The sequence below is a fragment of the Macrosteles quadrilineatus genome, unplaced genomic scaffold, assembly GCF_028750875.1.
Source record: "Macrosteles quadrilineatus isolate MER2022 unplaced genomic scaffold, UCM_ALF_1.0 Scaffold_24__1_contigs__length_1734639, whole genome shotgun sequence".
Classification (NCBI taxonomy): Eukaryota; Metazoa; Arthropoda; class Insecta; order Hemiptera; family Cicadellidae; genus Macrosteles; species Macrosteles quadrilineatus.
Window position 1 is genome coordinate 1,355,461 of NW_026542617.1, and position 14,874 is coordinate 1,370,334.

At 35.2% G+C, this 14,874-nt stretch overlaps 1 protein-coding gene across 2 annotated transcripts in view; it reads right to left on the reverse strand.

The window, feature by feature from the left end:
* LOC129005592 (fatty acyl-CoA reductase 1-like) overlaps positions 1-11,569 on the reverse strand; it is a 65,411-nt gene extending 53,842 nt beyond the window's left edge. For both annotated transcript variants that reach the window (XM_054434536.1, XM_054434538.1), the window contains exon 1: positions 11,430-11,569. The gene's annotated coding sequence lies outside the window, so the exon portion shown is untranslated. The remainder of the gene's footprint in view (positions 1-11,429) is intronic.
* Between the last annotated feature and the right edge of the window lie 3,305 nt (positions 11,570-14,874).

Genomic DNA, 14,874 nt, shown 5'->3' on the forward strand with positions numbered 1-14,874 from the left:
TTAATTAAAATTCAATCAATACGTACAGTAAGGCTTTCCAAAAACAAAATATCTTTATACATTAATTGTCTGAATAATACAAACTGTAGCTAGGGAACCAATAACAAAGGACTCTTTGTGTATGAAATATACGGAACAGGTAATCATAACCTCATTGACAAAGCATTTGCTGTACGAAAACAAACAAATGTACATGATTAGTTTAAGTCCATGCAACTGCTACTACTTTGTTTTGTAAAAGCGTGTGCGTGGTGGATCGCGTGCGTAAATCTATAAACAAAAGGCGAAAAGCCTATTGTTGACAGTTCCGGTAATCTTTTATTGTATAGCTTCATGGCAATCTATATATAAAGCCAAAAGTACCCATGAACTTTTGAGAAAACTACAAGTCACACCCCCATAAACCATATACTTAAAATGTTCGTCATGACGAGAAACCTTGCGCAAAACTATCCATTCTTTCATAAATTGCCCTTTAAGGTCATAATTGCTTTCCAAAGGGAACTTTCCATATACTTAATGTTAAAAATACCTCAGCTGTTCTTATTTGTATGTTATTCAATTTATTACCTTATTAAAATCGGGTGCGATTTTTTGTTTGTAATGCAGTAATCCGTTTAGTTTATTTCAGCTTAACTTAACCAATCAATAATTTTATTAATACGTATGAAGTCAAACGGGGTGAAGCCCGTGGGTAACAGCTAGTTATTTTAATATCTGAAATTCCAGACACGGTTATTAAAGAGATAATACATTGGCTCAGTTCACAAAAAATAGTTAACACAAATCATTAAAGCTAGAATGATTTCTGTATAGTTTAATAGAGAATTATACATAAGCTGTATTATTAACAACAATGCCAATTAAATATAACTCAATTTTATCACATTCATGTAGTTTGTAAACCTATTTATGTTCGAGAATGAAATTATTTGAAATAAAAATCGAATAGAAACGAAAGGGTATTAATTGTTTCAACTAATAATTGAAAATAGATTTGCCTGATGCAAACCCATATTAAGGTTATCAAGCTTCTATCAATAGAAAACAAAAATCAAAGTTTATAACAAGTTTAGACAGGAAATGTACAAAGTAAAGTGGAAATTATATAATTAATCGAATGGAAAAACTGCACTTAAAAGTTTTGTTTATGTATTGACTGTCTTTAAGAACAGCAAAAAGCTATTGAAACATTTCACTGATTTGATATCTATTTTGTGGCTATGCCATAAATTACTTTAGAAAAATACCAACCAACATTTTTCAGTAAAAATATATAAAATATCTTAGTATGAAGTAAAACAATGTCATGGTACACTATTTTTTAAATTTATATTATTGAATGAATTCGTTTGGTATTTATTGGTGTTAAAATCCATAAAATTAAATAAAACGTAGAAGAGAAGTAAACAATAATAAATATATATTTAAAATTCAATTAATTATAATTATAATTGTTAACGGTAAACAGTGGATTAATTCACTCTATTTAAACATAAATTAGTTAATTAAATAATGTCTTCATTACCTGACCTGTCCAAACAGTGATGAATTAAAGATTAATACACGCTTATATGTAGCTTTGGTTAAGGAAATTGTTATTACACTTCGTTTATGTAAATCATTATAAATCAACGTTTAAAAGCCCTCCCTGAAAACCCCCGTTTTCTTTATGTTTAATACTGTCTAGTGTAAATGAAGGTTAATTTATTGTGGTAATGCCTTGGTTTACTGTAGCAATTAATGTTTTAATCCAAACCAAACTCAGTGACTGACAGGAGACTGGAGAGGTGACAACACAATTGCTTTTCAAGTAACTTCCACAAACTGTGTGGCTTGTACAGTGAAGCAGCCAGATTGGGAAGAGATGATCACCAACATTCAAATATAACTTTGAAAAATACAGTCAGACTCAGCCAATCTTATAAATCCGTTTAAATTCTAGGTCCTTATATTGACCTACTAAAAGAATGCAAAGAAAGCATTAAGTAGGCAATGTTAACTTTATTTATTCAGAGAAAGGGTTAAGCTCAACATAAATTCATCTCTTAAATCGTCCTTTTAATTGGAAATCATCCATCCTCAGGTACCTTTGCGGTAAAAATAGTTCAAATAGTTTACAAAAATGAATGTGTGCAGGCCAATGGAAAAAACGTAAGACATGCACATTACATTATTTATTACGACCATTTCGGTTTGAATAGACTAGAGAACGGATCCTATTTGTCACAAGTTTAACAAACCTTTACAATAATAATAGCTAATAATAGCTCAGATTATGTATATTTTAGAGCAGAGAAGAAAAAAAGTGCGGTCGTGTGTCATACTGATACAATTAAAATCTTGATTTTTATTTAATTTTTCTAGGTAGGTGTAGACATGAGAAATATATACCTATTCTAGTTTTCAAACAAAGAAATTACCCTCCAAGGACTAAAGTATTACTTGAGAAGTGCATTTAGCTAGGTCAAGAAAACCATTTTAAATATTGTAAACTAAGATGGGTTTCTTGATTTTTACAACATTGGTAAATTTACATGTTACATGTTACATAAATATCCATATAAAGCACTGCGTTCTAAGAGTTGTTCAAATATATTTCTTATTCTTATTATTATTAGATGGCAGCAAATTAACTCCTTCATAAGATCGTAGCCTGCTAAGCATCTAAAGAATTCTGCGAGAAATCATCATCCATAACATAAATAAAAGGGTTTGTTTTCGTTGAGAACTGAATTAAATTCATTTATTTTTCCAAAATTTGATTTTTTGGTGGTTGTCTAAAAAAAATATTTATTTCAAAATGTATAGTTATCACCTTTGAAGCCTATTTTGTTCACCACTTAGTTTATTCTTATTGAAATATTTTAACCTACAATTATATCACATTATATTAAATAAAAAATCTAAACACTTTGTAGGGACAAAATACTCATTGACGTGATGGTACATTTCTAAACAACTCGTTTGAGAATCGCGTCCTTCTTTATTGAGCGGAGCGAGCGAAGCTCTTATACGTCGACTCTTATGCATTTCGTAATACGCAAACTCCTCCTAGACGGCTGAATCAATCGTTTTCAAATTTTGCATGGTGATAAAGACCATATCGGTGAGTGCCAACATCTATATGGCGTTAAAAAAGTCTTTCAGGAATCCGCCCCACTGGGTCTCAAAGTTTCAATGTATTTCTTATGGAAGCAGTATTTGACACATAAACAAAGACATATGATCAGCTGTTTTTGAATGCAGTAAATAAAGAATAGATAGCATTATTCCACGGATATTAGAACAGAAACGGTATGGATCATAAATAATAAAATGACGACACTAGCATGAGGTACGTGACGTAGGAAGTGGTGAAGGAAGTAGTAAAGGTTAGCAGTCTGGAGTGTGGAAACTGTTTATGACGATTAGATTAAGGTATATGCATTCCTAAGATTCTATGGGAAGGGATGAAAACAGGTCCACGACGTAGGAAGTGGTGAAGGAAGTAGTCAAGGCGAGCTGTCCGGAGTGTGGGAACGGTTAAAGTTAAATTAAATAGCATGGTGATACTGTTCGCTGATGACACGGCAGTTGTGACCACCGGCAGTACGTGGGACGAGGTGTACGGTTCTGCATCGACAGATCTCCACAATTTAAAATCTTGGTTTGATTATAATACACTTACAGTCAATGTTGGAAAAACTAAATGTCTTCCTATTTTCCTTAGAAATAACTTTGGACTAGGTGAGAGATCTTTGAAGCTGCACTGCTGCGGCGATGCACTCGCGATTGGCTGCGCATGTGGAGTGATTGAGCGTGTGGAGCAGTATAAGTATTTAGGGGTTGTGATCGATAGTAAATTGACTTGGGCTCCGCATGTTCAATACGTCAAAAACAATGTACGTAAGCTCATTTACGCATTCACGCAGCTTCGGGAGGTGCTTTCGAAGCAGCAGTTACGGACCGTGTACTTTGCCTACGTGCAGTCGGTGTTGCAGTATGGTATCCTGGCTTGGGGTGGTGCCCTTCCCACTGTTCTGGAACCACTTTCTGTCGTTCAACGATCTGTTATAAAAACTATCTTAAATAAAAACTCTAGATTTTCTTCCTTGCAACTGTTTTGCGACTTTCCAGTTTTAAACATTCGCCAATTGTTCATAAAAAATCTTCTTATTTTCATAAAACTTTATAAATGTTCGGGTTTTTCTCCTGTTCAACATCGTTATTTGACTAGAAGTAACATTAACTTCGGCTTTTCTTTTCCCAGACTTTCCCAATTCAACCCTTAAAACTATACCTTTTTACGTTTGTCATACATTGTATAGAAACTTGCCTTCACATATACGAGAGGCGGAGAGTGACAGCGTCGCTGTGTTTAAGCGTAGAGTCATGAGCTGGCTTTTAAATTTCGGCAGGGAGCAATCAGAAGGATTACTCAAATCGTTGTACTCATAATTTTGTTCAGTTACATTCATCACTAAATCACTTTTTTTCCTTCTTTGCTATATACCACTTACAATCAGTAAATTTTAATTTTGGATGTTTCGATGCAGTTAGGTTTTTTCATTTCTTTCATTTCTTTCTTTTTCATTTCTTTCTAGGAAGTGGTGAAGGAAGTAGTAAAGGCAAGCAGTTCGGACTGTGGAAACTGTTTGTGACGATTAGATTAAGGTATCTGCAATCCTAAAATGATATGGGAAGGGAGGGAAACAGGTCCGCGACGTAGGAAGTGGTGAAGGAAGTAGTCAAGGCGAGCTGTCCGGAGTGTGGAAACTGTTTATGACGATTAGATTAAGGTATCTACAATCCTAAAATGCTATGGAAAGGGAGGAAAACAGGTCCGCGTTGTAGGAAGTCGTGAAGGAAGTAGTCAAGGTGAGCTGTACGGAGTGTGGGAACTGTTTATGACGATTAGATTAAGGCATCTGCAATCCTAAAATGCTATGAAAAGGGAGAGAAACAGGTCCGTGACGTAGGAAGTGGTGAAGTAAGTAGTAAAGGCAAGCAAATCGGACTGTGGGAACTGTTTATGACGATTAGATTGAGGCATCTGCAATCCTAAAATGCTATGGGAAGGGTGGGAAACAGGTCCGTGACGTAGGAAATGGTGAAGGATGTAGTAAAGGCGAGCTGTTCGGGGCGTGGGATCTGTTTATGACCATTAGATTAAGGTATTTGCAATCCTATGATGCTATGGGAAGGGAGGGAAACAGGTCCGTGACGTAGGAAGTGGTGAAGGAAGTAGTCAAGGCGAGCTGTCCGGAGTGTGGGAATTGTTTATGACGATTGGATTAAGGTATCTACTATCTTAAACTGCTATGGGAAGGGAGGGAAACAGGTCCGTGACGTAGGAGGAGGTGAAGGAAGTAGTAAGGTGAGCAGTGTGGAGTGTGGGAACTGGAAACCGTTTGTAGCAGTTAGATTAATGTATCTGCAAAGCTGAAATGCCATGAGAAGGGATGGAAGCATGCCCACGACATAGGAAATGGTGAAAGAAGTAGTAAAGGCTAGCAGTGCAGAGTGTGGGGAATGTTTGTGGCAATTAGATTAACGTATCTAAAATACTAAAAGGACATGGAAAGTGATGAAAACAGGTCTACGACGTGGGAAGTGGCTTAGGAAATAGTAAAGTATGAGCATAGTGTGAGAATCGTCTGTGGCAGTTAGATAAATGTATCTGTAATCTTAAATGTTATGAGAAGGGAAGGAAACAGGTCTAAGACGTAGAAAATGGTGAAGCTATTAGTAAGGCTAGCAGTGCAGAGTGTGGGAACTGTCTTTGGCAATTACATTAATGTATCTGCAATCATAAAATGCAATGGAAAGAGAGGGAAACAGGTCCACGACGTAGGGGGTGGTGAAGGAAGTAGTAAAGGTGAGCAATGTTGAGTGTGGGAATTTATTAATGTATCTGCAATACTAAAATGCTATGGGAAGATACTGTAGACTGTGTAGGTTAAAATTATTACGAAGCACGAATCGATACATATTTTAGATATATGCAATCGTTTACAATCGAAATTTACAACTGAGTTGACAGCAACTGATTTTTACTCCATAGAGGCTAAAAACGATTTTTACTCCCTAGAGAATAAAAATGCTACTTTAGACCCGCAACACATGCATTAAAAACTACTGTTTTTACTGCAGTATGACAAAAACAATATAATATGAACCCTTGATGACTCCGCTCAATTTTTTGGATGCCTCTGCGAACGCCACCTAGTTTCAGACACAAACGCAGTTACGGAGGCCTATAACAAAGACGATAGTCTCAATAAAACCAAATTACTTACTTTTTTACTTTCTAGAACTTTCCCTTAACGATTCTAGTGGTAATTACTTTTTTTACGATATCCAACTGAGGCTAAACGAGCAATCTTGAGTTGCATGTGATTCCTCAGATGTAACTCAAAATGGCTCATTTTGCCTCAGTATTAACATAGATTAAACATACTCCCTAAGGGAGTATGTTTAATCTATGGTATTAATTAGTGGCGTTGTGCTGTTTTTTTTTTGCGTTTTGCCTTGTATTTGAAAATATGGATATCAGTTTTTCAATTAATGTCTGGATTACCTAGGATATAGCCCTCATGAACACATCTAAATATGTTCAACTCCTCCTGCGGTTTCTTTGTATACTTCAACCTAACTTTACCTTGGTAAATTATAAATATAAAATCTATTTGATATTATAAAATAAACAATCATGTTATAACGTTAAAAATATATAAATATATAGTGACTGGGAGGGTGCCGTCGTCCTGTAATCCAGCTACCAGGAGGTCACGAATTGTGGATATTTATAGGAATGCACTTCATTAATTACCAAGGCAAAAATGTGGTTCGGATTCCACTATAAACTGTAGGTCCCTTAGTTGCCATTACCTGTATAGGCTATTGACAGCTGTGTCTAAGGAATATGTCGGCCTTAGTCACTAACAAGACTACAAGATCGCGCCACTCATTCTACACTCATCTCCATTCATATTTGGCTTAAAATACCTTCTTTGTATGGTCGCCATTTCAATGAAAAGTATTAAAGTATTAAGTATTATAATCAAATTGAAAGAGAGTGTACTTTGGCATAACGCTTAACTGGCATTTGTAATTAATTTTAAAATTGTCTTCAAATGGAACCACGTACACTTTGATGAAAAGTTATTGAAATCTAATAATAAGGTGAAGTATGAGTTCATAAACTATGAACAACCCAAAAACGAATACCTGTATGAATTGACAAAAAATATGAATGCTTGACAAAACTATTTGTTGATGATACTCTGAATGAATGAAATGAAATGAATGAATTGAAAATCGTCTTTATTCTTAAGCGTTTTTCATATTACAACATATGTTTTTCAGAACTACTCACGTCAACATAAATAACATAAAACAATGGCAACTTTAAAATCTTAAGTTAGGCTAATTACAAATTAAAATATGTTCTCTATTCCTTTTTATTTTACCATTCTTCAAGCCATCCTACTAATATTATAAATGAGAAAGTTTGGATGTATGGATGTATGTATGTTTGTGACAAGTAAACGCGAAAAATACTGGTCGGATTGGGCTGAAATTTGGTGTGATAGCTCACATTCCCGATTAACATATAGACATATTTTTTTCTCAAAAATCCTTTCTTGCTCCGCCCCAGTGGCTCTAGAGTTTCCCATGTTAACCTTATGAGAATTCATATTTAAAGGGAATTAAGGAATTTTGCCAGCTGTTCCTACTACACAAGTTTATTCTATGATATTCAATAGCATTAAAAGGTTATAAGGTTTACCAACAGGGTGCAGCACTATTAATTCTTTTTACATTTATGACAACAGCTAATTTGAACCAAGCAGCAACAAAGCAACAAAGCTGTGAGAACTTAACTTTTTACTTTCTCCCCCTATACCATAGTATATGGAGAAAGTATTGTTTTCGTCAAAATTTTCGAGTTTGAGTGGATATATTCGTTTTGGGTCCCCCTGGACCCAAAAAAGTGGTTTTCGAAGTGATGTCTGTGTGTGTGTGTGTTGGTGTGTGTGTGTGTGTGTCTGTGTGTGTGTGTCTGGATGTGTACAGAGCTAGAGACTACACCTGTGGTCCGATTTCGATGAAATTTGGTATGTAGGATCTTATCCACGGTATCTCCAGGCGATTTTTTCATTTTTTTGAAATTTTGATTTTTAATGGGGATTTTCCCATAAAAACCCATAAAAAACCGGAAAAATCAGATATTCTCAAAAATGGCCCGAACGATTTTGATAAAAATTTAGTATGTTGTAGCCCTTTAAATTCTGAACAAAATGGTACAAATCCCATTTCTGTAAAAATTACGGTTCAAAAGTTATCGTAAATTATGTTATTTTCCCATAAAAAACCCCATAAAATAACGAAAAATAGGATTTTAGACAAAAATCCGGTTTTGATTTAACATAGTATGTTATGGTCCTTACAATTTTGATAGTTTTTTTTTCATTTTTTAGAAATTTTTATTTTTAATTGGGATATTCCCATAAAACCCCATAAAATGGCGGAAAAATCGGATTTTCCCAAAATTGGCTCGAACAATTTTGATAAAGATTTAGTATGTTATAGACCTTTAAATTCTGAACAAAATTGTACAAATCCCATTTCCGTTTACTCTCACCGCTTACACATGATAAAGGTTGTTGACAAACTTATGGGAGAAAGTATGTGTCAGAATGCTGATACCGTTTATTTCTTTTTTCTATTGTTTAGGTGCAGTGGTACAACATTATGGCTATGGGAGATGTGCTATATACTGTAATAGTTTACCGTGAATTATAGTAAACAAACTTTTCTTAAAACGAGTCCTCTCCCATTGCAAACGCAAAGCACGAGTATAACTGCATTAAGCATACTTATACGCCAACCCCGTTCGAAGGACGGGTACTCTGCTAGTTTGTTATATATTTTGTAAACGACTTTTCACTGTCCAACATTCCTGGCTCAGTCCTGGATGACAATATATTCCAGATTTTAGGGGCAAAATAAGAAAACTTACAACGGTCGGACTCACAGCGCACACGGGGCATCTCCAGCATGTCATCCTGCCGTGTGCATCGGGATCGCATCTCAGAGCGAGCTCTCAGTCTTACCTTCAGGTACTGAGGTCTCTCCTCTGACAGTAACCTCCGGATGATGCAGGAAGTGCGTAAAAGGCACAGGTCAGCAAGTTGGCAATAAGCCAATAGATGTGAGGTCTGATGAAATTCGATCAAATTTTCGCAGATCGCAGACGTACCTGACGCACATGTTTTGCACCCTCTGCATCCGACTCATGTCTCCCAGTGATATAACATTGCCATACACTAGAAGACAGTAATCAAACACAGACAGTACAAGTGCCTGCACAAGCCGAAATTTAGTGGGTTTGGGGAACAAGTCACGATGCCTGTACAGCATTCTCAGACGACCTAGTGCTCTCTGGCATGCGTAACTCACATGATCAGAAAATGAGAGCTCAGGATCGAAATGAAGTCCAAGAAGCTTGGGAGCTTTACACTCTTTGAGCGGAATTCCACCAAGGCATACACCAGACAGGGGCTCGGACCGAACAACCCTGCTGACAGAAAAAGTCACCAATGAACATTTGTCTCTGTTCAGTTTGATGCCATGGGACATATACCATGCAAAGACAGAATACAAATCAGAATTGAAATCAGAGACTGCCTGATTTGCTGGGTCAGCGTCATGCTGAAAAGCCACCTGAGCATCATCAGCGTATGAATACAACCGACAATGACGCAAATCTCTTCCTATAGATGCGGCAAACAAAGTAAACAGGACAGGTCCAAGACAGCTGCCCTGTGGGACTCCTTTGGACTGTTGCAAGGGGGCGGAGATCTCAGATCCAACTTTGGACTTTTGGCATCTTCCGTTCAAGTAGGAGTGAAACCACGACACTACCTGCTGGTCAAATCTGTAGTGATACATCATGGCCAACAGTAGATCGTGATCAATAGAGTCGAAGGCTTGCGAAAAATCCAGCATTGCAAGAGAAGTACACCTCTTCTCAGCTCTAGCTTTTATGACATCATCACAAAGCAGTAACAGAGCAGTTGAAGTATTGTACCCCCTACGAAAGCCAGACTGTGTTGCTGGAATTATTGACTCCATCTCCATGAACTCAACCAACTGAGAGACAACAATAGTCTCCAAGACCTTGGAGAGAGCGGGTAACACAGAGATGGGGCGAAGATCGGCCAAAGAAGAGGGAGCACCAACTTTGGCCAGAGGAATGACAATGGCTTCCTTCCAGTCATCCGGAAACACCCCCGTAGCCAACGAAACATTCAACAGGTGGGTGACGGCCTCAATACAGTACGGACTTACCATCTTTATCATGCTGATCGTTATCTCATCAGTGCCAACAGCCATAGAGGTGATCTTGTTTATGGCATCTTTTACTTCTCTTACTGTTACTGCTCTAAAAGAAAATGTGTTTTCTACACTCTGAGAAATGTTATTTAAGTAATAATCAAGAGTTTCAAAGTGAAATTGAGAGCCTGTCCCCATCATTGAAAAATGTTTATTAATTTCATCTGGATTTCTAAGAAATGATGGGAGTTCAGCATTTTTTGCCTTAATTGCCCCACTCATCTTAATATTTTTCCAAAAATCCTTAGTATTTGAGCATTTTGCTAATTCTCTCTGGAAATAATTTCGTTTGGCTCTTCTAATAGCACTGTTTAGAGCATTTCTAGCTCTACAGTATTGATCTTTGCCCATGTCGTTTCTAGAAATCATTAGCTTTTTCTTCCAAAAGTTATTTTGCTTTGTGAGATCCATAATATTTTGGTTTCACCACGGTGCTTTCTTTCTAGTAACTCTTTTTGTTACTAATGGGGCATTTCGATTAAACATTTCTAATTTTCTACTCTGAACTTTATACATCAAAACCAAATTCAACTTCATATAAAACTCCAGTTTCACCACACAGATTTGAAATCTCAGAAGCATTCACGGTCGATAAACATACTACAAAAATATACTCACATAATTTTCAAACCTAGTTCATTTAGCAGTTTAGCCTCAGTCTCTAAACCATCATTCACACTGTCAAACGATTCTAAGGGAACACTTTGTTCTTCTTTCGGCTTGTTTCTTGAACATCAAACACAATATGCCGATAATGTCGAATATTTTACTTTAAATATAAGAAAAACACTTTTCAGAATAATATTTTTAGTCGCGATTCTTCTAAAAGGTAACTTACAATACTATATTTTTGTCGTGATTAATAGTGTACATTTTAAACGTTACTCATTCATGGCTATAATAATGCAAGTTGGTCCGCTTACTCACTTAATAATAACCAACGTTATAAGCGGTAAGAAAAATATTTTAATGTTGTGAGAAATGTTTTTAAACGGTATAGCATAATTAAATCTAATTATTTGTGTTAATATTTAATCTAGTAGTACCTGGGGACCGAGCCATGGCTTGGTGTAGTTTATTTCGATTGTAAAAGCAGTAAAGGAAACTCGCGTATTTTCAGCTAATTTTGGATTTTATCATTTAAGTTTCAGTGGAATTTCAATTTATAATAACAATCATCACATAATAACAGCAGTAAACCAACTAAGATTGCAATTAATCAACTGCGTATCCCTTAAGGCCAGTTGACCTTGTTTATGTAATCAACAGACAATGTCAACCGTGGAGATATGGCTAAGTTAGTGGAGATATTAGTGTAAGCCATTAGTCTGATTTGATTACAAGACTTTCCTATGGATTATTTCTTAATAAATAAAAAGTTTTAACTGTTTATATTTAAGTTCTGCATTAGAATGTATAATACTCTCTATTTTGGTTGACAAAAAACCTTAACAATTTCATAAACAAAAAAGTATTGAATATTTCCACAGTAAGGCTTTGTCATATTTTATTACGAAAAGGTGGATATTATGGTTTTTCACTTAGTATAAACAAATAATAATACAATGGCACTGTTGGTAATAATAACGTATTATAAGTGTTTCGTAAATCATGTTCCGAAGTTTAGGAGTTTTGCGGCTTTAATAAAATACGTATTGTAATAAATATATATTTCAACAACAATTTGATAAATACTAATACAGTACTTAATACCTAGTGTAATTTCTCATAGAACCATCAAAAACATATAGAAAAATACAACCTTTAGTAAACCCGACAATTGCACCCCAATCTCTCACACTTTAAAAACTTTGTTCGAAAATATTAGGTTAATCTATACTCTTGTATCAGTGATCGTATGGATCTTGCTTTCAACCCTGCTTAGCAGTCGAAATGCTATCTTCAAATGCAACACATGCGGAATTATAATTAACTATTTATAAAACTTTACACAACCGTTATCAATAATTATAGTGTAAGAATTTATCGTTGGAGGTAAATTCAAACGGCAATGGTTACTGTGGAATGATCTCAATTGATACATCTCCAGTGTAAGAATAATTAAAACCTAAATGAATATGTTGGATAGTTACCTCAGCAATTCTGTAGAAAAAGCGAATTTAAATTTATCTGATTTCATTTCAACTAAAATATTTCTATAAACAAGTCATATACGTTACAACATTTAAATAACATTAAATTCAACTAGTACTTGGGTTTGCTGATACGGGGAGAAGAAAATGTTTTTTTTTTATGTTAATAGTATAGAATAAAATAAATTTGTTGGTAACGTTTTAGAAAAAAAAAATACCTTAAACTAGAAAACTATGATTTTATGTGAATCAAGATTATTTATTTACAGCTTAAAATAATCTTAGCAACACGCAAAAGCTTGTCTGCCTCAAATACGTTGTTACAAATATTAAAATTATATTATTTCAGTTTTTTTATAAGTTATTGGAATTTATTAAAATAACTTTATTTTGCTTTATATTATTAGTGTATATTATGTAAAACGTAAAAGTATATCAAACATATATGTACAGATATGTATATATGTACATATAAGTACACGCACGTTCAATATTTGTTATGTACCAACTTTAAAGAATGACAGCGTTGTTACCATATTTTTTAAATTTTTAATCATCAATGATAAGGGTGGGAAGGATAGCAAATAATGAATGCTCACTGGGTGCTTATCAATTTTCTTTTTTAATATTTACTATCCAGTAGTTTAAGCTACTGTGACACTTGCCATCGTTTCATACGATCGTTTCCATTTGATAGTTATTGTTATTTAATTCTTCTTCCTCGTCGTCGTTAATTTTCCAACTCCTTCTACCCTTTTTCTTCATCATCTATCCAAAAGCCTTTAATCATTTCATAAATTTCATCTTCCTTATCTTCTACTTCCCAGCCTACCTTTATCTATTTCTTTACTCTCCTCTTATCAACCGTTAATTTATAATGGTATTCGTCTAGGTACGCTGTTGATCTCCTCCTCCGTCTATCAATACGAATATCTGACAAAGTACCCCGGTGACAGGGTGCTTTACTTTACCTCTCTCGAACTTATCGCTCGACTTAATGACCTTCCATGACGTCATCATTTGAAAATTGTTGACCTTGACTGTTGTACCTTCTCTTATTCCCTCTCCTCCCATTCCTCCCTGCCTTCTCACCATTTCCTCAATACATCTTATTCCCAACTTATAATCCTTCCCATTTTTTCATTTCCTTAATCAACAACCTTCCTCCTTTTCCTCTCCTCCATGCTTTTCATATGACAAATACCTAACCCATATATAGTGCTACACTGAAGTGTTGCATCTCTTGGTCCTGTTGAAGTTCGCGGACCGACAGCGCCTCATGGACGGGTCAACGGGAGATAGTTTGGTCACACCGTTGTTCACATGAGAGTCCTACAGAGAGTTCATCCTGTAGACAAAGGTGCGACTCCTGGAGGTGGATTGATGACTCGTGGTCCTGGTCAGCCCTCCGGCCGTCCAGTCGGACTGGTCGTAGTCTATCTGGTTGGTGAAGAGACACATTAACAGTCTGCGTCTCATCCGGCGCAGTGCTATCTGCAATCAAGCTTCAGCAACTGTCCCTCTCGAGCTTCAGACTTCAACAACTGTACCTTCACCACCAACATCTGTGTCAAGTGTAAGTGTTCAAAATCATGGGCAATATAGTGTCAGTGGAGTGAGCGTTCTGAGTTGTGATTTAAACTAAATAATCATGACAAAGAAAAAGATTCTGCATGTAAACAAAGCTTTTTAGTTAATACTAAAAATAGCAACACTCAAACAACTTTAAAAATACTACATCAGAATGTTCAACATCTGTCCTCTCGTTTAAATATAATAAAAATTAATTTGGAAGAAATACAGCCTGATATAGTAGCAATATCAGAACTCAAGATGATTGAATCCGAAATTTTGTCCCTACATATCCAAAACTATAAACAATGTTCATTTTTCACGAGAAAACATTTTCTGGGAGGAGGAGTTTTAATTTTAGTCAAAGATAGCATAAAAAGTAAAAGTATTAAAATTCCTGCTATACAAGATCTTATTGTTGAAAAGGAGTTTGAGTGTTGCATATCTGAAATTATTGTAAATACCTATAAATTTGTATTAGTTTGTTTGTATAGATCCCCAATTACTTGCTTCAGCCGCACTTTCTTAGATAAACTGGATTTAATGTGTAATCTGTTGAGTAAAAATTTCAAAAATATTGTTATAGCTGGAGATATTAATATTAATGTTTTAAACAAAGATAAAACCTACAAATCCTTTGTGAATGTTCTAAAATCTTATAATATGGAATACAAAGTAGATTTTCCCACTAGAATTACCTCAGAAACAGAAAGTGCCATAGACAACATTATAACTAATATTAAGGATAAGAAATTAAAAATATCTGGTATTATAACATGCATTTCTGATCATGATGCACAGTTGTTTGAAATGGTTGATGTAAATA